Source organism: Rattus norvegicus, chromosome 7 (genome assembly GCF_021556685.1).
Source record: "Rattus norvegicus strain SHRSP/BbbUtx chromosome 7, alternate assembly SHRSP_T2T, whole genome shotgun sequence".
NCBI classification, from domain to species: Eukaryota; Metazoa; Chordata; class Mammalia; order Rodentia; family Muridae; genus Rattus; species Rattus norvegicus.
In genome coordinates this window covers 79,279,042-79,302,500 of record NC_141540.1, presented here as the reverse complement: position 1 = coordinate 79,302,500, position 23,459 = coordinate 79,279,042, and the positions used below count along the sequence as shown (strand labels likewise).

Genomic DNA, 23,459 nt, shown 5'->3' with positions numbered 1-23,459 from the left:
CAAGGACCCCAGGATCCAAGTGGCAAGGAGCACTGTGGTAGAGGTCTCTTTAAATGCTGACCTGGGGTTTCCCGCCTTTGGTCATGGAGTTCCCAGATGAACACACACACACACACACACACACACACACACACACACACACACACATTATATTTACAACAGGCCCTAAAGAGCACAACAGCTGGGCAGTTGCCTCTCCTCTATGCTCTCTTAGAATCCACTTTCCCATCGATAACCCCGAGTTATTACTTACTATTCATCTGGGCTACTCCTAACTCCAGTTGGGCAGCCCTCAGGGTCACGCTGTCTTGATCCTTATCCCATGGCAGCTTCTCCTTCCTCTTCTCCTTCGTGTTCTTCTTTCTCGTGGTCCTCCTCTCCCCCACATCTGAGAAACCTAAACCCCACCCATGTCTACTCTGCCTAGCTGCTGCCTGTTGGCATCTTTACTTACCAACTACAAAGATAAAATTGACCTAGACCACTGGATTAGAATCAAGCTACCCAAAAGGATGGGAGACTTCTGATCTGGTGCAAAAAGGAATTCCAATAAAAACGAACATAGCGATTGGTACTCGTCATATGCAGGAGTTCATCAGTCTGTGGTGTCTGTGGCCGTCGCCTTCATCACGATGGTGAGTATCTCATTGGCATGGCGAATGTTCTATCATATACAGCATTTCCTACACGCTGGCTCACAGTTTGGAAGTCAGAATCACAGAAAGGAAACTAAGAAGGTTATTGACCAGCTTCCACTATACACCGTGAAGCACGGAGAGAAGGGAGTCGATGTTGATGCTGAGAATTGTACAGTGTGTATTGAAAACCTTAAAGTCAAAGATGTTATCAGAATCCTGCCATGCAGGCATATTTTGACCCATGCAGACATGTACATTGACCCATGGCTTTTAGCTCACTGAACATGTCCAGTGTGTACACTTGATGTCATCAAGACCCTGGGCTATTGGGGGGACCCTGAGGATACACAGGAGCTACCCATCCCAGAAGCTGCCCCAAGAAGTGTTTCTGTTGGGAATCTGAGTGTGACAGCCCAAGATGAGAGGTGTGAAAGCAACCTTCCATCATCTTCCCCAAGTGAGTTTGGGCCACACCGACCCTGTCTTAAAGAAGAAGCGGGGGGAGGACACAGCATTGATAGGAGCGGCAGGAGTGACCCTCAGCATGGAGGATCCATCTGCTGGTGCCTCTTTACCGACAGCCTTGCCGACAGAGCCTTGGCGTGAATACAGGACACTCAGTTTTCACTCCAGGGCATAGTTTGTACACTTGAAAACAGTGGATTCTGTTTTACTTTACCTTTTAGATCCAGGCTTGATATGCAAAGGGCCGAGATATTTTATTCCTAAAGGACTTTTAATTAGCCTTCATCTATTTATCTACTAAAGTATGACGTCTATCATAAATTTCCTGGTATCAAACTGTCACAGACATATGTGGAGGGGTTGTTTCTGAGCACTAGATAAGCTTCTGTGGTACTATAAAACAAGGTTCTGTTTCTCAGGCTTTTAGACAAAGCTCACTCAGTTGAATTGTGAAATGTAGTTCCTTAGTGATCACATGAACTTTCCCTGAAACAGACTCTAGAACCTGTAGAGTGAGAAACCTTGCCGTGGGCAGTGGTACACACCTGCAAACTCAGGAGGCCGAGGCAAGCCTACCCTGGGCTGCATAGCAAGACTGCTCCGGAGGAGATAAGGGAGAGAGATCAGCTGTCTTGCACTATATTGTCTACAGAGGCTCTGAAACCACACATACCCTTTATTACGTGAAATTGTGAAAAGAACGCTAGACGCTTCTATGGTTTACATTTTTACCTTTATTGCCTAATTTCTTTTCACACTTAAAAAGAGGAGGAAAAGGGGTTGGGGATTTAGCTCAGTGGTAGAGCGCTTGCCTAGGAAGCGCAAGGCCCTGGGTTCGGTCCCCAGCTCCGGGGGGGGAAAAAAAAAAAGAACCAAAAAAAAAAAAAAAAAAAAAAAGAGGAGGAAATCAGGAGGAAGATGGTTCCGATCCAGGTGGTCTAGGTCAGTATTATCTTGTCTCGGTGGGCGGTTTCTATCTTTATCAATTGGCAGTGAATTTATGGTGTGGACGAATTGTGGATTGAGTATTTAACATATAAATCTAATTGCTAAATTACAAGTTTCTGGAACTTTGATTTTACCTGCCAAGGGGACAGTGTGTGAAAGCGGCTGGCAGAGCAACAACAGGAATGTGAGTCTCCCTTGGATCCGTGCAGAGTGAGAACAAGCGGGAATCAGTTCTGCCGCTTTTTAAAATTTTTTACCGCAACAGAGACCCTGTCCCTTGTAAGCCACAGAAGACCCAGTAGCTGTGTCTGGTCACCTAAAGGCAGCCAGGTATGTGTGGCAGAGGGTTGGACAGAGGGGGTACCCAGTGATGAGGAGTTCTTGGCAGGGGAGGAGGGGAGAAAGATGAGACCTATAGGCTGGCCCTAGACAAGTGCACTGATGTCCAGTGCATCTCTACTGTATTCCTCCTAGGGGGCTAGAGAGATGGCGCAATGGTTAAGAGCACTTTCTGTTCTATCAGAGGATCTGAATTATGTTTCCAGCAACCCTCCTAGGTAACTTCACAACTTCTTGTAACTTTAGCTCCAGAGAATTCCACGCCCTCTTCCAGCCTCAGAGGACACACACACACACACACACACACACACACACACACACACACGCATACACACATACATATACATACATGTATACACAGTACACATATATGCCCATACATACACAACACATGCATACACACATACACAACATACATACACAACACATACAACACATATATAGTACACATATATACAATTACAGTTACATACATAACCACATACACGAACACACAAACACACAAACACATACATATATACATATACACACATATAAACATATCTACACACAGACACATACATGCATACACACATACATATACATGTATACATACACATATGCACATATATACATAATACACATATATGCACATACATTCACAACACACAACACATATACAATACACATATATACATGGACACTTACACACATAACCACATACATGAACACACAGACAAAAATACACACATACATATACACACACACACACATATACAAACATATACATACAGAGACAGAGGGAGACAGAGAGACAGACAGAGACACAGAGAGAATGGAAGTTTTTATTTTAAAGATTCCTTTCATATTTCTCTGAGTTGGTTGGCTTACAACCACCTGTAACTTCAGTTCTAGATAATTGGATACCGTCCTCTGTCCTCAGGGAACATTATACACACACACACACACACACACACACACACACACACACATGCACGCACACACTAATAATGATAATTTGTTTTTTTTTTTTCTTTTCTTTTTTTCGGAGCTGGGGACCGAACCCAGGGCCTTGTGCTTGCTAGGCAAGTGCTCTACTGCTGAGCTAAATCCTCAACCCCTTGATAATTTGTTTTTAAGAAGACAGTGATCTAGCTGAGCACAAGGATTATTACTCTTTGCTTCCTGGCTGTGGACACATGTGCTGTCATCTGGTCCTGTCACCATGCCTTCTCTCCCATGCTGTCTCCAGAGATGTGAACCAGAACAAACCCTTTCTTCTTTAAGTTTCGTTTTCCAGGTGTTTTGCTGCAGAAATGAGAAAAGTAACTCAAGCCTCTTCCAAGGCTCCTGGAGGGCTGAATCAGAAGGAACCGGCTCTGAGAAATGACCAGTCCAGGGCTGAGGCGGGGGGCTACTCTAGCCACACTGGAATTACACGACTGCTGCCCATCTAGACCAAGATTCCCCAGAGTGCAGGTTCTCAGTGTGAACACAGCGGAACTCAAATTCACACCCAGCTCTGATGCAGGGTGTTAGGTGATACTCAGGGTGATGTCAGTGCAGTAACGGTAGGTGCTGGGCACAACAGACAGATGCTGTGCGTGGGATTCAGGGCTGCAGTGTGGCACCAGGGGTCACTCTGCAAGTGTCTACAAGAGCCTTTAGACCCTCACAATTCTAGGTTCATTATGGTGCAAGAGCAGAGATGAAACTTTCTGTCCAAGGGCCTCTGCCGCTCTACAGTGTAACTGGGTCCCAGTTCCTCTACCCCTCCACTGCACCCCACTGCCTGCAGAGACTATCCCTCACTTGTCCACCTACCCAAACATCAATACTTAGGGGTGACACCTAGAATGCTTCAGTTTTTGTGGTAAGATACATATGAGGGGTTGGAGGGTTGGCTCAACGGTTAGTAGAACTTACCACCTATCAGAGGACCCTGGTTTGGTTCCCAGCAACCACATCAGGTGGCTCACAGTGCCCGTAACTCCAGCTTCAAGGGGCCCCAGGTTCCCTTCTTACCTTCATGGGCATCTGCACATGCATACAGATAGACACATACATAAATAAAACTAAATAAATCTTTTAAAAACATAAGAAAGATACATATAGCTTTAAATCCACAATCATAGTCAATCTTACAGTTAGCAACTGGGTGACTGTAGTTCATTTACAATGTTATATGACCATCACCACTGTCTAGTTCCAGAACATTCTTCAACAATCTCCAAAGGAGATCTTGTGTCTGCAAAATAGCTATTGACCTCCCCACAAGCCTTGCCCATCAGTAATTTATGTCTCTGTGGAATTGCCTATTTTGGCATTCTCTAGTTATCAAATAACACATGGCTTCTCCCACCTAACATAATCTCTTACATGGCATCCGTTCACACCTTACCCCTTTATGACTGAGGACCATTTCACTAGATATGCAGTGTTCTGTTTGTCCCACTGCGACTTGGATGGTTTTCCCCTTGGGCCACTGTAAATGATGCCTCCAGGAGACTTTAAAGAGCACGACAGTTACATGCACTTACTTACGCATTAGCCAAATTTTATTATTTGTTTACTGTTGGTCGTGTATGTGTGTGACACACATGCAAGTGTGAGTGAGGGCATGTCTCGGGGCAGGCAAGGAGGTGAGAAGTCAGAGGCAGCTCTCGGGAGCCCGTTCTCTCCTGCTGTGAGTTTCTGGGGTTGGACTCAGGTTGTCCGGCTTGTGTGTCCAGCACTTTTATACACTCTGTTTTGTGTGGAGCTTTTTGCTTGAATGTCTACTTTCATTCTTCACGGTCTGCATTTGGGGGGCGGGGTTTACTGGGTGTCATATGCAAACTCTACGTTTTATGTATTGAGAAGTTGCCGCCGGTTGTGGTGGCGCACGCCGGTAGGATTTGCTGAAGGAGGCAGAGGCAGGAGAAGTTGCCACACTGTTTTCTAAAGCAGCTGAAGTGCTTAATCCCAGGAGCACAGTACACGTCCCAGTTGCTCACACCCTCGCCACATCTGCTGCTTCTTGGGGTTGTTGGCAATCCTTAGGATCGGAGCCAGGACTCTACCTGATAAGCAATCCCGTGCTCCCAAGCTTCACTCCTTCATAAAATGTTATATCCACCTGCGGTAGTTAGCCTAGTGGGAACAGAATCACGTCCTTTTGTGTACTGGGCATCGTGCCAATCGCAGGTCGGCTGCAGAGAACACAGCAAAGATCCTGCTCTCATGGAAGCTCCTCCAGTAGGAATGGCATACAGGGGTGGAGACAAGACCTGAGGCTGCAGATCCAAGGCTATCTGGGCTTCGGGGGTCGTGTGTGTGTGTGTGTGTGTGTGTGTGTGTGTGTGTGTGTGTGTGTGTGCATGCGTGCGCGTGCACGTGCATGTGCCTGGGTATGTGTGCACTCGTGCATACATGTTCCAGTGATGAATACAGAAACCTGGACACTTGACCAGTGGCTTCTATGCTACCGAGGACAATGCTTCTTCCTCTCCCATCAACCTTTACCTGTGCAAATCCCTAGGGAGCAGTGGTTCCCCCTTTCTTTTCAGGGAATTGGGGGACCAGTCTCGTGAAGGTCTCATGCAGGAAACCACAGCTTTGAGTTTGAGAGTGCAGCAGACATGCCGTGTCTGGAGATCCATGCTCCACACCTCACTCACCTTTGCTTCTCTTCTATCTCCTGAGAGGTGTTTAAGCCTTGGAGGGGATGACACAGATGCCACATATGAGCCTTCGAGGTCACCGCTGATCACTGTAAAATCTCTCTGAGCAAAGCAGACAGCAGCACTATTCTATGTGCATAGAGTGATGTAGAAGGCAGTCTGACAGACACGTGTCCATTTAGCACCAATAATAGCAGCTTCCTACTAGAGCCATGACCCCTCCAGCCACAGACTTCTGGCCAGGTTACAGTCCTAAACATGACTTCCCTCCTGTGGAGTGGGCATCAGTCCAGTCAGGTTGGGCGCTCCTCTCTGACACTACTGTTGTACCCCTGAGCTTATCTCACCTGACTTCTAATGGTTGCATTTCCATGCTGTCCATCTGTTGGGGGATCTGGCCACTAGATTGTGGTCTTGAATCAACTCTCGCTTCCTCCTGATGTGGAGTTCCCTCCATGATCTCAAAATTTTGAGTATGAGTCTAGGAATCTGCCTTTCTTGCTTCCCACTTCCCTTCTTGTCAGGCGAGTTAATGCACACCAGAACCTAGGAGCTACCCAAACCAGAAGGCGAGCAGTTGCCACCACTGGATGGCAGAGCGGGTAGGATCTTGTTACCTATTTGTGCTGGCTGAGTATCCCTTGGCCTGGTCCCAGTTTCTCAGGGCAAACAGACTTGTGGAGCAGTCAACCCTGTGTGCCAGGGACAAGGTGGGGTAGCAGCACCCCGCCCCTTGCCTTGCTCTACTCTGTGGTCCACGTGGTGAGACATCTGGCCCAGTGGCTTTTACCCTAGTGGGCAATGGATTGAATTCTCATGCCTGTTGCTTCCTGGTGAATGCTGCCTGGACAGACCCTGGGCTGGGAAGCTGGCCTAAACAGATTCAAGTTCTATCCAAAGCTTTTCAGACAGCCTGGGTACCGACAGACGGTGTTAGGCAACGTGTTTGCAGGTCTCTGGATTTGTTGTCGCAGCTGCAGTTAAAACTAGTAGGTCTTGTGGGGCGGTAATGGTGTATGCTTTTAATCCCAGTATTGAGAAGGGGGAGGGCAGGAAGCAGAGGCAGGCAGATCTAAGAGTTTGAGGCCAGCCTGGTCTACAGAGTAAGTTCTAGCACAGCCAGGGATACACAGAGAAACCTTGTCTTGAAAAAAAGAAAAACTAAAACCAAACAAACAAAACTTGTAAGTCTCTGTTGGAGGCATGAGCTCTGAGAAATACAGGTATCTTCCCAGCAACAACGACTCCCCTCCTGGGCTCATTTGAAGACCCCCCATAAATACTCTGCCTGGTTCACAAGGCAACTCATAACACCCCATGACATTAGTTCCAACCCAATATGTACAGTCCTCAGTGTTCAAGGACTGTGACAGATGCCTTTCCCTCGTGTTTTCTGCAGCCCTCACAGGACCAAGTCTATGGGAGGAGTAAAGAGCCAGATGGAGGAAAGTGAAAATCACAAGTGTTCATTTTTTTAGAAATAGTCATCAAAGCAATCCATTTTGGGTCAGCAATGTGGCTCAGTGTTCAAGGCGCTTGGCATAAATGTCGATGAGCTAGGTTTAATCCCCTTGACTCACAGGATAGAAGGAGAGACCTGACTTCCATATGTGCATTGTGTCATGCATGTGTGCAGATTGTGTGTACATAGATGAACACAAAATAAATAAATATCTTTTAAAAGTCAAAATGGGTTGAAAGGATGGCTTAGCAGGTGTAAGAGTGGTTTCTGCTCTTCCAGAGAACTTGAGTTTGGTTCCATCCACAGTGGGCCGTGCACAGCCACCTATAACACTCTTTTCTGGTCTCCCCTGGGCACTGGCCCACACTTGGCATAGACTTATATAGACATAGACACTCACATAAATAAAAGTAAAGGCCTGATGTCAGGGATCACACCTTTAATCCCAGCACTCAGAGGCAGAGGCAGGTGGATCTCTGTGAGTTCAAGAATAGTCTGACAGTGACTTTCAGGGCTACAAAGTGAGACACTGTCTCAAAAATAAATTAATAAAATGAAAGTATAGATATGAAATTGTTAAAAACAACTGGGCATGGTGGCTCACACTTTTAATCTCAGCACTCAGGAGATAGAGGCAAACAGATCTGGGTTTAAGGCTAGCCTGGGCTACAGAGAGGGTTCCATGACAACCAGGGCTACACAAAGAAACCCTGTCTTAAAAACCCAAAACTAAACCAAAACAAAAACTCAACATCAATAGATCCATTCACCCCCAACCCCCAAACACGCCACAGCTGGAAAAAGGGCTGTGGCTAATTTCCCCACCAGAAAAAAAAACAAGGAACCAATTAATAAACTGTGTTTCTGTGTACATTTCTAGGCCTAAGTGAGCTCTTCTACCTAGATTACTCTGGACAAATAATTTCAGCTGTTAAGAACCACCATCAACACAACATATAACATCTATAAAGATTACAGTGATCCTAATACCCATATAAATCATGAAGCGTAGCAGAGACCAAGAGCACTAATGGTAGATGCTGTTGTTTGTGGAGCTCCAGCTATGGGCCAGGCGTGGTGCTAAACATTTTGCTTGGATTGTTTCATTTAAACTTCATAACCTTAGGCGAGTTCATCTCTAGGACCACTCAACCAGGGAAGTAACACTCCTACAGGTGGAGAAATTGAGCCTGAGAGGTTGGAGGAGCTAGAGGGTGTACACGGCTTCCATTTTTGGCTCTTTGAGTGTCCCTGTTAACTGCCGTAGAGCACATACTATCACAATCTGATACGTGATGGGGGAATTGTGGGGGATTAAAATCGGCATCTGATGGCCATTTGGTAGAGGAGACTGGATATGTTTCTTTAAAGTCAGGGTCTCGTGTACACCAGACTGACTGCAGATTCCCTGAGGTAGCTGAGGGTGACCTCCAAGTCTTCATCCTCCTGTGCCCACCTCCCAAATGCTGGGGCTTGTGTGTGCACTACCACACCCCATGAGGAGATAGGACTTAAACCCAGAGAGATTCAGAAGCACCCCTCAGCCCTCGGGTATGCTGTTGTTCCAGTGAATCCCAGCTCAGGCAGAATCCCATGCATATGTTCACGGTGTCAGTGCTTACACAGGGCAAAGGACGGCGACCACCTATGCATCCATCATGAGTAGTCACACAGGCTGGGATGCATGCTTCCTGGTAGGTATTAAAATGAACAAGCTGGACTTTTGTATTTGCTGATGTGGAAAAACATACATGAAGCAGTAGGAGAATAACAGGCACACTACAGTACTCTTTAGAAGTACAAATGCGGGGCTGGGGATTTAGCTCAGTGGTAGAGCGCTTACCTAGGAAGCGCAAGGCCCTGGGTTCGGTCCCCAGCTCCGAAAAAAAGAACCAAAAAAAAAAAAAAAAAGAAGTACAAATGCACCATTTGCCCAGCATGGACACCACCTTGTGTCTAATCTCCAGCACCATAAAGACCGAGTGTGCATTATACCCAGGGTACATTTAGGCTAGGTGGTTTGTTTTATTTTTGGTTCTTGAGACAGGGTTCCTCTGTGTAGCCCTAGCTGTCCTGGAACTCTCTCTATAGACCAGGCTGGCCTCACATTCATAGATATCTGTAGGCTTAGTGTTTTTCAAAGCCTAATTGAATAAGAGTTCTTAAATGCTTAGGCCTTCCTTCTAGCCCACTGGGCAAAGTTAGGGGAGAAAGCAGGACAAGGGGGGTGTGGACCTGTTTAGAAGTAGTTCCTTGGGGTGAATCCAAATACGAATCAGCAGTGGCAGTCCAGTCCAATCAGCAAACACCAAACATGAATCAGTACCATCAGCTTATTCCAGAAGAAACCGCAAGGCTCCACCAAATTGTCACAAGGCCAAGGAAGTGGCAAGAAGCCGCCAGAAATCCATGAGAAGTTCTCTGGCATGTTTCTGTCTATGAAGTCACGAGAAGTGAAGACTAGGGAGAGCAATGAAGACCAGTGAAGCACTGCAAGGCGAACCAGTGCAAGAGCATTGTTCACGGTCCGTTGGGTTCTACTTATACTCTTTCCAAACATCAAGTGTCCTTTCAAGTGTCTGCCTCATCAAAACATCCTCTTATAAAACAGCTTCCAGAAAAATATCACATGGCACACCACGACTCCAAAAAACTTAGAAATTTCCACTTCAGAGTGTCACCTGCCTCGACCTCTTGAGTGCTTGGGATTAAAGGCATGTGCCACCACCACAAAGTGTGGACTGGGTAATTTGAAGAAATTTTAATAAAAGACACATTTGTAAATTTTGGGTTGAATAAAGGAAACACATAAGTCCAGTGTAGTGCCCATGAAGCTCTACTGCCACTGCCAGAGCCCAGGAGCAGGGAGAGCTGCGCAGAGGAACACCCTCACAGGTGTTGAGCCTCTCAGTAGAGGGCTGCAGTCCCTCCCCTGGGACAGTCAGCAAAGGGATGGGGAGCCTAGTACCTGCCTCCCCCTCTCTTGCCTTCCCTCCCTTCTACCCTGCCTAGTGCTCACCATTTGCAAACCCAGGCTGGAAGCCAGGAGGCAAAGCAGCCAAGTTGGTGCAGGTCAGCCTCCCAGGGCACAGAGTGGCTAGGGTGAGTGTGGTCCGTGGATACAAGGGAATCTGGGTGGGGGCTGGTAGCACGGTCCACCTGGAACATGAAGCAGGGTGGCAAAAGTGCCATCTCACTACAGATGGCAACGCAATGTGAAAGGTGAGAATCCACTATGGTACACACACTCACACACACACACACACACACACACACACACACTCACACAGCACACACACAGTGATGTAGTTTAATAGAAGGGAGAACTGGTTTTTCAGTGGAGCAGAGCGAGTCACGTGGTTCCAGTGCACAAAACCTGAACGAAGCAGCACAGGGAGAGACTCAGCTCAGAGACACTGCTGGGAGCTCCTGCTGAGCAAAGGGACAGGTCGCCTGCTCTAAGGCAGTGAGAGACACACAATAAAAGCTGCCTGCTCCCTAAGAGCAGGCAATCAAAGGATAGATTTTTTTAAAGTTTGGTTTAAAATTTTTTTAGGATGCAAATTATTTTACTTTTAAACTTCTAAAGTTTGAACACAGATAGCCTTGTTTAGATGAGTTTCCAAGCTGAATGCAGTTGCATGGCACTCAGTTTCTGATAAACAGTTGCTAATACCCTATGTGGGTGCCTACGTTCTGATGTGTGGATGGTGAGCTGACCAGCTTCAGCTGGTAACGCCCCATTCTGCCTTGGTAAGGGCTTAACAAACATTACGCATTGTTCTGGTCTTACACAGCCAGTGCTTTCCTGGGAGGCAACTTCATCTTGCACACTTCAGAGCTGGGTGTGGACACACTCACCATGCTGTGCCTGTTTACCAGGAGGAAGGAGGCTTGTTTAGTATTGAGTTGCAGGCACCTTTTAATTATCTTGATGAGCTCGCTCATATTCACGTGATCAGGTACAAAGAATTTGGTCTTGTCCAGGACCAGCAGCTGCTTCTCAACCTTATATTGCCCTATAATCACTGGGATCTTGGTGGGGTGCTACTCTTGGTTCAAAGCTCCGAGGCTGCTTGAAGGTCTTCTCAGATGGCATAGCATGGTGGGGTCCTGGGTCAGATGATCGATCTGGCTCCCACGATGATTGTGTGATTGATTACTTCCCTTGTGTGTCTCCTCAGCCCACACCTGAGTCAGATGACTTGAGGCACCGATTTAATTTTTTTTTTAAGGATAGAAGAGTATACAGATTTTGCCTGAGCCACACGGGAATTTCTTCCTGTGGTTCAGAACTGATACAAAGGGCTTGAGACGAGAGGCAGAAAGCCAGTTGGTCCACAGACCAAATATTAAGCTCCACAGAAGAGAAAAGTCAGTCAGGGGGAATGAGTGAAGAAATGCCTTAAAGATAGAGATGCAAAAGTCTTGCCAGGATGATTTCTCGGGATCTTTGAACATGATCTACTCATGAGATTTCTGGGATTTCTTTGCCTGGTACAACATAGAGACTAGAAATAGGCTTATACTGTAAGCAGGAATGAATTTAATTAAAGTTAATTACAGAGAAATAAAAATATTGAGGCATTCAACCTTAAAAAATTAGATCGAAGGCAGGGGCAATGCCACCTAGCCTAACTCAGACAGTAGAAATTTAGGCCTTGAGAAATACATAAAGAGAAAACCTGGAAATAGGCTCATACTGTAAGTATACAGGGATATTAAACTCCTCAGAAGGGAGAAATTAGGGAGATCGAATGGAAACAATGCTTCAGAGATTTGAAAAGGTCTTGCTAGGACAATTTCTCAGGATCTTTGAACATGGTCTATTCATGGGATTTCTGGGATTTCTTTGTCCGGTTTGACAAATATAGCCTGCAAATAGGCTTGTACAGTAAGTAGATAGAGATATAAAATATTTGAGTTTGGTGGTTATATTAAAATTCCTCTGGTAGAGAGGTCAAGCTAAATGTATAATGATTTCTGGTTACTGGACTAAGGACTTGTTATTTTGGAAGAGAGGTTCTGTTTTGTGTTAATGGGAAAGGAGAAGAGGGCTTTGGACCCCGTCCAGAGCCATATGGATCAGAAATGACAGAGGAGACTCCCTGAAGAACTAGAAACAAATCAAGAGAATCAAACAGGACAGGTAAAGATTCCTCATGCCATCCTTCACATGGCAACAAGGAAGACTTATTGCAATTGGTTACTAATAAAATTAACTCATAAAAAAGATAGCTGTCTTTCATCTGCTCAAACAAGGAGAATTTCATCTGTAACCAATCTGTGCACCTTGCACAATCCATATGAAATCTTAATGGTACTAAAACTTTGGTTGTGAGATTCATATATTACAGAATGTACAGCTCTGACTAGACTCATTCACTGGGAGGCTGAACTGACCTGCTGCTCCAGCCCCCTGCTTTCTGACGCTGTCCAGAGACTCGCTTCCAGAACAGCTTTAGATTTCAGGCTCATTTCAGGCCATTTTGCTTCATCCAACCTTTTAGATGGTTCTGGTGAGAACTTGTGTCCAACTCTGAACCTTTCAAATATACAGAGACTAGATAACAGATGCTAAAGCCAGCCTCTTGAGTCTAGCCAGTTTTTCTAATTTTCCTATCCTACCTTGCCCGTTTAGAAAGTTTCTTGTCACACATATTCAGCAGGAAGAAGCTATGGAGAGTCGTCAGCCCAGTTCCCTGGGTTTGGGTGTCTGGTAATGGTTATTTTACAAATTATAGCTAGGTTGACATTTTAAAGGATTATTTGTAAATGGTTATAATTTTGAACAGGGAGGAAATAAGTGGGGTGGATTATTGAATTTTATCCTTAAACAAAACGTTGTGTAGCCATAATCTTAAATTGATAGAAATCTTTAAAATTGATGCAAATTGAAGTCATAATTTTTTACATTGGTACAGAATTTATATTGATACAGATTTAAGGTTTTCATTGGTGTGAATTTCGTATATTGATACAAAATTTGAATTGTTACTCTTAGATAGGCATTGTGCCTATGCAATTCATTTAAGAATATGAGGCTTTGTTGGGGATTTAGCTCAGTGGTAGAGCGCTTGCCTAGCAAGCGCAGGGCCCTGGGTTCGGTCCCCAGCTCCGAAAAAAAAGAAAAACGAAAAAAAAAAAAAAAAAGAATATGAGGCTTAGGCCCAGTCCTTCTAATAGCTGCTTTACAAACTGTTTAAGATGATTAAGTAAGGCAAGTTAAGGGCCAGATAGCAAACTCATGGTTCTGTTAGATTCTGATTTAATAAAGTACCTTCAGTTTACTCAAATAGAAATGGCTAAGAGTAGCCAAAGTTTAACAGTTCAAGATACTTTACTTATGTAGTCCTCACAAACATCAGAAATCCACAGATTGTGACATTTAATGTTATTTAATCATTTGACAATGAGACATGTCTGCTCTGGACAGTTTCCTCATTCTTCTTCAAAGAATAATTGAGCATCTTCACCTCCAGGTGAGACTGCTTATTGTGTCAAGGCAGCCATGCGGCAGAAGTTGCCTATTTTATCTACAGACAATAGTGTCCAGGACAAGGACACACTGTGGATAGGCGACTGACAGCTCTGCCAAGACCGGGTAAGCAGTCCTTCGTAATCCTGCTTTGCAAAGCTCTGTCAGATGATCCGAGGCCAGAAGGGTGAAGACAGATGCTCCAACGTTATAAGAAATCAGGGGGCTGTCAGCTGTCTCTACAATTGTTTAAGTTTGAGAAGGTGTTGGTTGCTTCCTATATACCCAGGTAATGTTTAAGTCGTTCTTAGATTTCTGATGGGGTTGAAGCCTAGTTTAGTCTCATAATCAAACTCAAGTTGTTTAACATTGAGAGAGAGGTTATAGAACGGAAGACATGGTCTTCAGATGGCACTAGAGGCTAAAATCTAAACATAACCCAGGGATAGAATCATAACTTTAAGTTAGAAAAGTTGGTAGAGTACTTTATCTAATTGACAAATATTAATTGTATATCATACCTTGTAATTTACCTGATTGTTATGGTTTTGTTCAATCTGGGAGAGAGGTGTTTTTTGTTTTTTGTTCTTTTTTCAGAAAAGGTGATTTTAGGGGATGGTTCTGATGCTAAGGTCCTGTTCCCCAATTGATTCTTGATCTATCAATAGAGATGCCAGGGGCCAATTGCTGGGCAGGAGGAGAGAGGCAGTGCTTCTGGCTCCCCACTGCGGGAGACAGGGAGATGAAGAGAGGGAAGTCGTTTTTACCATGATTTGGAGGGAGAAAAGGTGACCAGTCATGTCAGATCTTGGGCAGAGGGAGCATAGGCCACTTCTCCATGCAGAAGGTTAGGTTGTTGAGCTGGAACTAAAGGTAATTGAGCAACTGAAGCTGAGGGCAGAGTGAGAGGTGCTGAGCTAAGAGTACTGGGAAGGGCAAGCTAGCCACAGGAAGCTGGAAGTGCCCAACAACTGAGCCAAGAAGGCAGGTTGAAAATATACTAATAAAATGTACTAATGGGAACCGTGGATCCAAGGGAACCTGGGCGGGGCTGGTAGCATAGTCTGCCAGGAGCTTAAAGTGGGGGTAGCAAAAACTACACGCTACAGCTCCCCAAAGTAGGCCACACCAAGATGCATCCATCTTGTATGCTCACTCTGTGGTGCAGTGTTGCTGTTCTTCTACAGATAGCTGGGGTATTATTTCATTTGTGTTAGTCCTCTCTTCATCAAAACAAAGTACCCAAGACAATTAACTTATAAAGAGTGTGACGCCTTGAATAGGCACGGCCCCCTTACACTTACCTGTTTGAATGCTTGGCCCATCAGGAGTGGCACTCTTAGGAGGTATGGCCTTGTTGGTGTAGGGGTGGGCTTTAAGGTCTTAGAAGCTCAAACTGGTTCACTTCCTACTTTCTGTGGACCAAGATATGGCACTCTCAGCTACCTCTCCAGTACCATGTCTGCCTGCTTGCTGCCATGCTTCCTGCTGGACCATAATGGACTAAACCTCTAAATGCTAAGCCAGCCCCAGTTAAATTCTTTCCTTTATAAGAGTTGTTGTGGTCACCCCCTACACATCTGCAGCAGATGTGCAGCTTGGTCTTCATATGGGTTTCTGAACAAGAGGAGTGGGAGCTGTCTTGGTCTCTGTTCCCTGTCATTGGATCCCCTTCCCCCTACCTGAACTGCCTGGTTAGGCTTCAATGGGAGAAGATGTTTCTAGTCCTGCAGGGACTAGATGTCCTAGGATGAGGTGGTCGCCAAGGGGGAAGGAGAGGGGGTAATAGGTAGGGAAGGGATTTGTAAGGATGGGGCTGGGAGGGGGGGGCTGTGATCGGGATGTAAAGTGGATTATATAGAGATAGATAGATAAAGAGATATAGATAGATAGATATAGAGATATAGATAGAGAGATAGAGATAGAGAGATAGAGATGGATAGATAGATAGATAGAGATAGAGATAGATAGATAGATAGAGACAGTGATAGAGAGAGAGAGAGAGAGAGAGAGAGAGAGAGAGAGAGAGAGAGAAATAGACTAGTGAGTAAATAGAGTTGCTGTGGTCATGGTGTCTCTTCACAGCATTGGAAACCCTAACTAAGACAAAGAGAAAAGGGCTATTTTGGGTTCATGGTTCTAGCCTCTGTTAGGGATGCCACACAGTGATGATGGTAAGTGTATGGGACATAAACTTGCTCTCTTTGTGGTCTGAAAGCAAACATGAAAGAGAAAGTCCTACAAGACTAAGACAGGGCAGTAGCTAAAGGTGTCTGGCACCAATCCTGATGAGCCGAGTCTGATTCCCAGAATCCCCATGGTGGAAAGGGAGAACCAACTCCTAGGTCCTCTGACTCCACATATGAATCATGGAATTTGAGCAGCTCCCTCTACATACACAAAAATTCTAAAAATGCAAATTAAAAGAAGTATCGGGGTTGGGGATTTAGCTCAGTGGTAGAGCGCTTGCCTAGGAAGCGCAAGGCCCTGGGTTTGGTCCCCAGCTCCGAAAAAAAGAACACCCCCCCCCCCAAAAAAAGTGTCACATAACCAAGCACACAGGACTGAAACCATACAGTGTCCAGGGCACAGACACCACACTAATCTGTCTAGCACCTGGCCATGCACTAGGATAGCCCCAAGGGGCACAGCCTTTTTGAGTGAGCAGCACGGCAAGGCCTAGGAGAGGCACTTCCTGCTGTGCATCTAACTTTACAAGCACAGTGAGGCCAAGCCTCGCCTATGCACGTGTGCCTCTGTACTCTCTGTCAATGAGGCTGTGGCCCTGTACCATCCCACCCCATCCACATGGACCACCCCCTATCCTGCTGCCTCTGTAGTCACAAAGCCAAGCCAAAGTCCAGGTAGTCAACCACCCATGTAGGCAACCTCTGACCAAGCCAACCCCATGCAGCGTGTGAGCTCCCTCCATGCACCTGCCTGATGTGCAATCCTGTTTCTGTCACTCATCACAACACACCTGAGGACCACTTGGTATCATACCCTCCCCATAATGGGTACAACATATATGTGCAGAACTGAGACTCAGAGCCTAGGGGAGGACTGACTTTGGGATGTCTGTATGACATGACTCCTCCTCCGGCCCCCACTCTAGGGTTCTAGCCATAGTTATTGGAAATGAACACTTATATAAAAGACAGATATGGACCCAAGCAACAGGAAGAAGAGAAAAGGACTAGAGTCTCACAGTTCCTTTTAGGGGAATACCCTCCAGTGACCTGAGTACCTTCCATTAGGCCTCATTTCCTTATTAACGCCAGCCTGAGACCCAGTCTCTAACACATGGGAGACATTCACATCCCAGTGCGTCTCTGAGGCTGGGTGAGCCTAAGAAATTACCTCCATCAATCAAGTGCTATGCTACAGAGGTTCTGTGTGACTTCTGAGACAGATGCTAGCCGGTAAAATGGCTTCTGCTCACCTCTCTGCATTGTACCTTCAGAGCTCAAGCCAGTGAGGAAGAAGGCTAGGTTTTTAAAGCTTCTGGTGCAGAGGAGATCATGGAGAGGCCACAGGGTGATTCAAGAGATGCCCAGAAGTCTCTGTGGTGTCAGTCCCCACAAGGCTGCACCTGCTCATGCTCTCGGGGCAGGGGGAGCTGCAGTTCCAGGATAAACTCCCAGCTGCCATTAAGCTCACCGGTGGACCCCATTGTAGATCTTGCGACCTGTGAGAAACAATAAATAATGTTCTATTTTTCAGCATCTAAATATAGCATCGTAGCATTGAGATTAATGTCCGGCGGGTATCCTGAAGTTTTATGGACACTGCCATCTTATTTATTTCTACATTATTTTTGGATTTTGCATTTTTGTTTGTTTTCTAAAACAGGGCCACATGCAACCCAGGTTGGCCTAAAACTTGCTATGTATCTACTGGTCACCTTGACCTCAAATGGTTCGGTAGGTATAGTCTTCCCAGCACTGCGACTGTGGTGCTGTAGGCCATCTTGTCCAGCCATTGCTGTCCTTTTAGCAAGCAGAGTAAGGTGATGATTCCCTTTGGGGCCTCGCTCAATCTGGAAATCCCCCCACGCTCACCTGTCAGTTGACGACCTCAGGCATGCTATGTCCTCTCTGACTTCCATTCTGCCCTCTGGACTATCCCGCTCCTGTGCATAAGGGCACAGACCCATGCCTCGCCTTCCTTCTCTTGGCCTACAAGGCTAGGTACTGGCCTGGTCCTATGCTCTGGAGACCAGACACCTCCTTCTTGAGTTGGCCTCGGCAGCAGCCCCTGCCCCTGCTTGGGTCTCTGTACCTTCAGAAAGCCAGATGTGAGAGTAGGTTACCAGAGAGTAAGCAGAAAATAGTTTCAGATTGTTTCAGTTTCATTCTAACTCTGGCCATTGGCTCGGTTGCTAGGTCTCTATTAAATGTCTATGACTGACCACAGCTGAGTAACTGAATTAGAACCAAGATCTTCTGGAAAGAGAAACAATGAGAGGAAATCCAACCCAATGGGGACTTGCTGGGGAGCCCACTAATGTACAGAAACACGGAATGGAGAGGAACTGACCCGCACCCATGAGGACAGTGGCTGGTAATGACCTGCAGGGCAGCTTCCTGCCAACCTGGGGCTCACCTCCAAGCCCTTCAGCCTTCCAGGAAAGACTTGGGATATTATTCTGGGCATGGCATACTGGGAAGGATACTGGGGGTGGGGAGCAAAAATAAAGGACAAATGGCAAGTCTAGACGGGCAGTCCCAGGAGAAAGGCCAGGCAATTGTACCAAACTCACATGGGCAGGGGTTCAGGCCAGCTGCAGGTGTGGATCGAATGTGAAGGAGTAAGCTGACATTGAACTTCTGAATCGAAAGGCAGAGAGGCCATGGGGGCTACCAGACCTCCTTTGAGTCAGCTTGAGAGACTGGGATAGAACCTGAGAGAGATCAGCAGAAGAATCTGGCTCACCGAGAAATGTTCTGGATGCCTGCAACTATGAGCAGGTTCTTTTCTTGTCAGATACCATAACCCTTGAGCCAGGAAGGTCAAAAGACAAACTTGCTAGCCAGGCAAAGCTACATGCCTATAATCCAAACACTTGAAAGGCAGAGACAGGATTATCGCCACACAGTTGAAGGCATCTTGGTCTATACGGAGTTATAGGACAGCCAGGCCTACTATATAGTAAGATCCGATCTCAAAACAGGCAAGTGAACAAACCCTGTTGGCCAATAGGGCAGAGAGATTCACACTGTTTTGGTGTTTTGGTGAGCCCTAAAGTGTGTGTGTGTGTGTGTGTGTGTGTGTGTATGTGTGTGTGTGTTTGTATGAGTGTATGTGTGTGTATGAGTGTGTATGTATGTGTGTGTATGTGTGTGTGTTTGTATGAGTGTATGTGTGTGTGAGTGTGTGTGTATGAGTATGTGTGTATGAGTGTGTGTGTGTGTGTGTGTGTGTGTGTGTGTGTGTGTGTGTGTGTAGGGTGTGGGGGCTAAGTGGCCTCCTAAGTGCGATGCCTTTCCATGTTCAGAAAGTGTGTTCATTTTTGAAAGCACAAGAGAAGCACATGGCTCCAGACTGAAAGGATATCAAATGCACATTGCAAAACACATCTGTGTCCTGTCTCTGTTCTCAAGTTCCACACCAGTCCACCCCAATGCCCCAGTGCCCCATATGCCACCTGTCTAGGCTCTTATAATCTCAAAGGATTTGTACTGATTCAATGTTGATCAATGGCCCCTTGGCTCCTCTCAGAAGTGCCCTAGTTACTGCTGAGGCCAGGTTGCAGAGTGGGAAGATGAGAACAGGGGGAACAGAAGCGGATCCTGTCCAAGGAGAGATGAGTCCCACACGGTTAAGAGAGTCAGTGAGCCTGCCTCTCCCTCTGCCCAGCTGTAATGACTCAGGCAAGTCAGAGTCTCCCTAGCACAGTGTGGTCTGTGACTGGGGATGGAGCTCCAGAGGAGCTACTGTGGTGGGCCCTTGGCCACGTTTAGCCATCGCTAAGGTGGTGGCTGTAATAATCACTGAGCTGGCTCTAGTCATCCCTAGAGCCCATGTTGGGTGTAGATGTGTACTCAGGTCAGTGGGCATTCTGTCTAGGGTGTGAAAGTCACAGGCCATTGTGTGTGTGTGTGTGTGTGTGTGTGTGTGTGTGTGTGTGTTCCACCAATGCCTGATTTTAAGCAAGTCATTGGGCATCATGGGTGTCAGTTTTCTCTCATCTGTGAGAAGTCAAGATCTATCCTCTTTAGGTGTCCTCTCTGCTCTCATACTGGAGGGGGAGCTTTGCCTCAGGAAGGTAAGCTGTGGCCTTTGGGGAAGGAATGTATGCCAGTCAGCCGAGTCTGGAGCCTCCTCTGCTTCCTGCTGGGGCAGCAATGGGCTCTAGCTCCGCCTCCCTCAGGGCCACGCCCAGCACCTCCTCCCCCCCCCCCCCCCCCCATTCTTGCTTCCCCTTAACTCTCCCTCTTTGTTCACTATGACTCCCAAGGACAGGGCTGCTACCCTGAGGCCCTTGCTTGGCCCAGGAAAGGTCTTCAGAGGGGAGGGGACCTCTGGTCTGGAGGAGGCCCAGTTGGGTGAGGCATGGTCTGTAGATCAGCTCAGATCAGATCAGGCTCCTGAGGGACAGATGGCGGCCCTGGGGGATGGGACAAAATCTACTTCAGCAGATCACCGCCCATACCTGTCACCCTGGAGCTTGGCTCCAGGCTGCTGTTGTCAAGAGGGGAGAGGGTTGCTATGTAAACAAACCCTCCTCAGCTGGCAGCTTCTGGGCAAACCACAGACCTGAATTCCTGTTTGACAGAGTTTGTGCTCCACCAGGCTGTGAGGGAGAAACTTCCTGGCAGGCTGGAGACTCTGAGATGCCTCTCCGAGAAGGGGGAGAAGGGGCGCCACAGTCAGCAGCGGCAGCATAACACGAAGAGAAGTGTCAGGCAGGCTTTGCTGTGTCACTATGGTGTGGACTGGCCTCTCTCTGCCGAAAGAGAGGCACTATGCATTTCCTACGAACAAACCAGAAGGTCAGCAGGAGTTACCTGGCAGGCTCGAGGTCCGTCCCTGGTACTGCGCAAACCAGAAACAAGCCAGCAAACCCAAGCATGCAAAAGCTGTTTATGACCATTCCCAGTGGGCAGCAAGCCACGGGGCAGTGAGCTCCAGCCACACCTCCCAGCAGTCCTTTTGCTTCTCCATCATAACATGACTTTACAGTTCCAGGGGCTCAGGTAAAAAATGCTGGTGCACACAGTCAGGCAAGAAGGAGGCAGGGCATGATGTTGGCAAAGACTGAGCTTCTCCAGAGAAGAGTGACTAGGAGTCCGTGGCTTCTGAGCTCCTCCCACAACCCCCTGACCTCCCAGGTCCCAAGCTGACTCCTAGTGACCATGTATCAACTTCTATCTTTATGGGCCACACCTCACTGACCTGATGAAGTGAGGGGCCCCCTTTACACATTTTTAGTGCTTTAGTCTATTTCTTTGTATTTCACGAATTAATTTTATATTCTATCTGTCTGTCTGTCTGTCTATCTGTCTGTCTGTCTGTCTGTCTGTGTATAAGCATAAGTGGGACACTTGTGTCATGGTGCACATATGAGGTCAGCAGCTATGGTAATCCATCTGTCCTTCCACTATGTGGGTTCTGGGGATTGAACTCACAGGTTGTTAAACTTGGTGGCAAGCACCTTTATGCAGGGAGACATCTCACAGGCCCTTAGTTCTCTTGCTAGGGGAGGGACCATCTGTCCTGTCTGTTTTCTTGTAGGCAGACCAACCCTGCCCCCCAGAAAGTGGGGAGCAGGACAACTTTGCTTTGGGGAGGAGCTGTGGTGCCCCCAAGCATCTCACCCCTGTTATCCGAGATTCAGGGCAGTCTCAGTTGGAGGAGTTAGGGGAAGGTGAAGAACAGGTGACCTAGGCTTTTGAAAAATGACCCCAGCTTCCTCATATCCACACTGTGGATGGAGTTCTTTCCCACCCTTTTCAATGATGAGATCTCCCTAGAGCATCATGGTGGTCTAAATAACAAGCCACAAAGATTCTGGTGTCCAGATCTCTGGAACATGGTAAAAAGGACATTGCAGTTGTAAGTCAGGATCTGAACATAGATTTTTCTTAGATTACCTGGTCATAGAGTCTCCTCACAACAAAAAAATCTCAACTAAGACACATAGCCATTATCATTTTTTGTTTTGCTTTGTTTTGCTTTTGCTTCTGCTTTTCTTTGCTTTGTCGATACAGGGTTTCTTTATGTAGTCCTGACTAGCTTGGAATTTACTATGTAGCCCAGGCTGTCCTCAAACTTGTACAGATTAACCTGCCTCTGCATCCCCAATGCTGGGATTAATGGTATGATCACCACATTTGGGAGACAACTGTAATTCTTAACGGTTTCACTATTTATTATTATCATTATCATTATCATTATCATTATTATTATTATTGTTGTTGTTGTTGTTGTTGTTGTTGTTGTTGTTGTTATTGCTATTGTTACTAGAGAGAGTGTGCTAGTGCTCCAGTATGTGTAGGTCAGTTTGTGAGTCCTGAGGATTAACCTCTGGTCGTCAGGCTTGTGTGGTAAATGCTTTTACTTGCCAAGCCATCTTGCTAACAGACATTGTAAATTTTAAATACGTTTTAAATACGTTTTTTGGCTAAATACCATTCTTCACATTTTGTATGACTTACTAAAACTATTTTATCCTTATTCATACCAGGAGATTTTACACACACACACGCGCGCGCGCGCGCGCGCGCGCACACACACACACATACACACTTAACACTCACATTCACAATACCTTCTACGTGCACACACACTCACATACACATTCACACACTCATACACACTCTAAACTCCCCAACAACTCATCCATGCATTCGCATGTGCTAATACTCATACCATATAAATATACATACACATTCTCACACACAGTAACAGATAGACCCAGACATATACACACACCAATAAATAAAAATTATGCACATTCATAAACACAGTATTTCATACTTGTGATCAAAATGCACACTCATAAATACACATGCAAACAATCCACACGCATACTTAATCAAACGTACCTATCATACACACAGTACATAAGTGTGTACTCACTTATACACATGTAAAAACACACACATTCTCTCACACTCTTACACAAATACCCATGTAAGACACAAACATCACAGCTCCTCACAAACCTGTACCCCCAATAACCACATATATACACACTCAAGTCATACTCACACACATATACACACACTAACTCAGGCACACATTCACACAATAGTTATAAGTACATCCATTCACACACAAATAAAACAGTCATATCTATATATACACACATATACATATACACATGTACAGAGACATGATCACCCACAAACCTATATAGACATACACATGCACACATAGATACTTGTACATCTATATACATAGATACTGACATATACACATTTACACAATAGAAAGATTCACAAGTGCACATGCAAGAACATACATGTATACACATAGATATA

At 46.1% G+C, this 23,459-nt stretch overlaps 1 long non-coding RNA gene and 1 pseudogene across 2 annotated transcripts; one reads left to right on the top strand and one right to left on the bottom strand.

The window, feature by feature from the left end:
- The window catches only part of LOC148004768 (E3 ubiquitin-protein ligase RNF149 pseudogene), a 7,888-nt pseudogene extending 6,563 nt beyond the window's left edge, over nucleotides 1-1,325 (top strand).
- Nucleotides 1,326-9,501: 8,176 nt separating this feature from the next.
- LOC148004767 (uncharacterized) lies at nucleotides 9,502-21,013 on the bottom strand. 2 transcript variants are annotated; one of them, XR_015625499.1, is made up of 5 exons: nucleotides 20,627-20,998; nucleotides 17,414-17,659; nucleotides 15,276-15,386; nucleotides 14,505-14,696; nucleotides 13,357-14,210 (listed from the first exon to the last, which is right to left on the bottom strand). It is a non-coding gene; the product is annotated as an uncharacterized LOC148004767 (long non-coding RNA). The 2 variants fall into 2 exon arrangements; XR_015625498.1 differs by lacking the exons at nucleotides 13,357-14,210; nucleotides 14,505-14,696 and adding an exon at nucleotides 9,502-11,987 and having other exon boundaries at nucleotides 20,982-21,013.
- Between the last annotated feature and the right edge of the window lie 2,446 nt (nucleotides 21,014-23,459).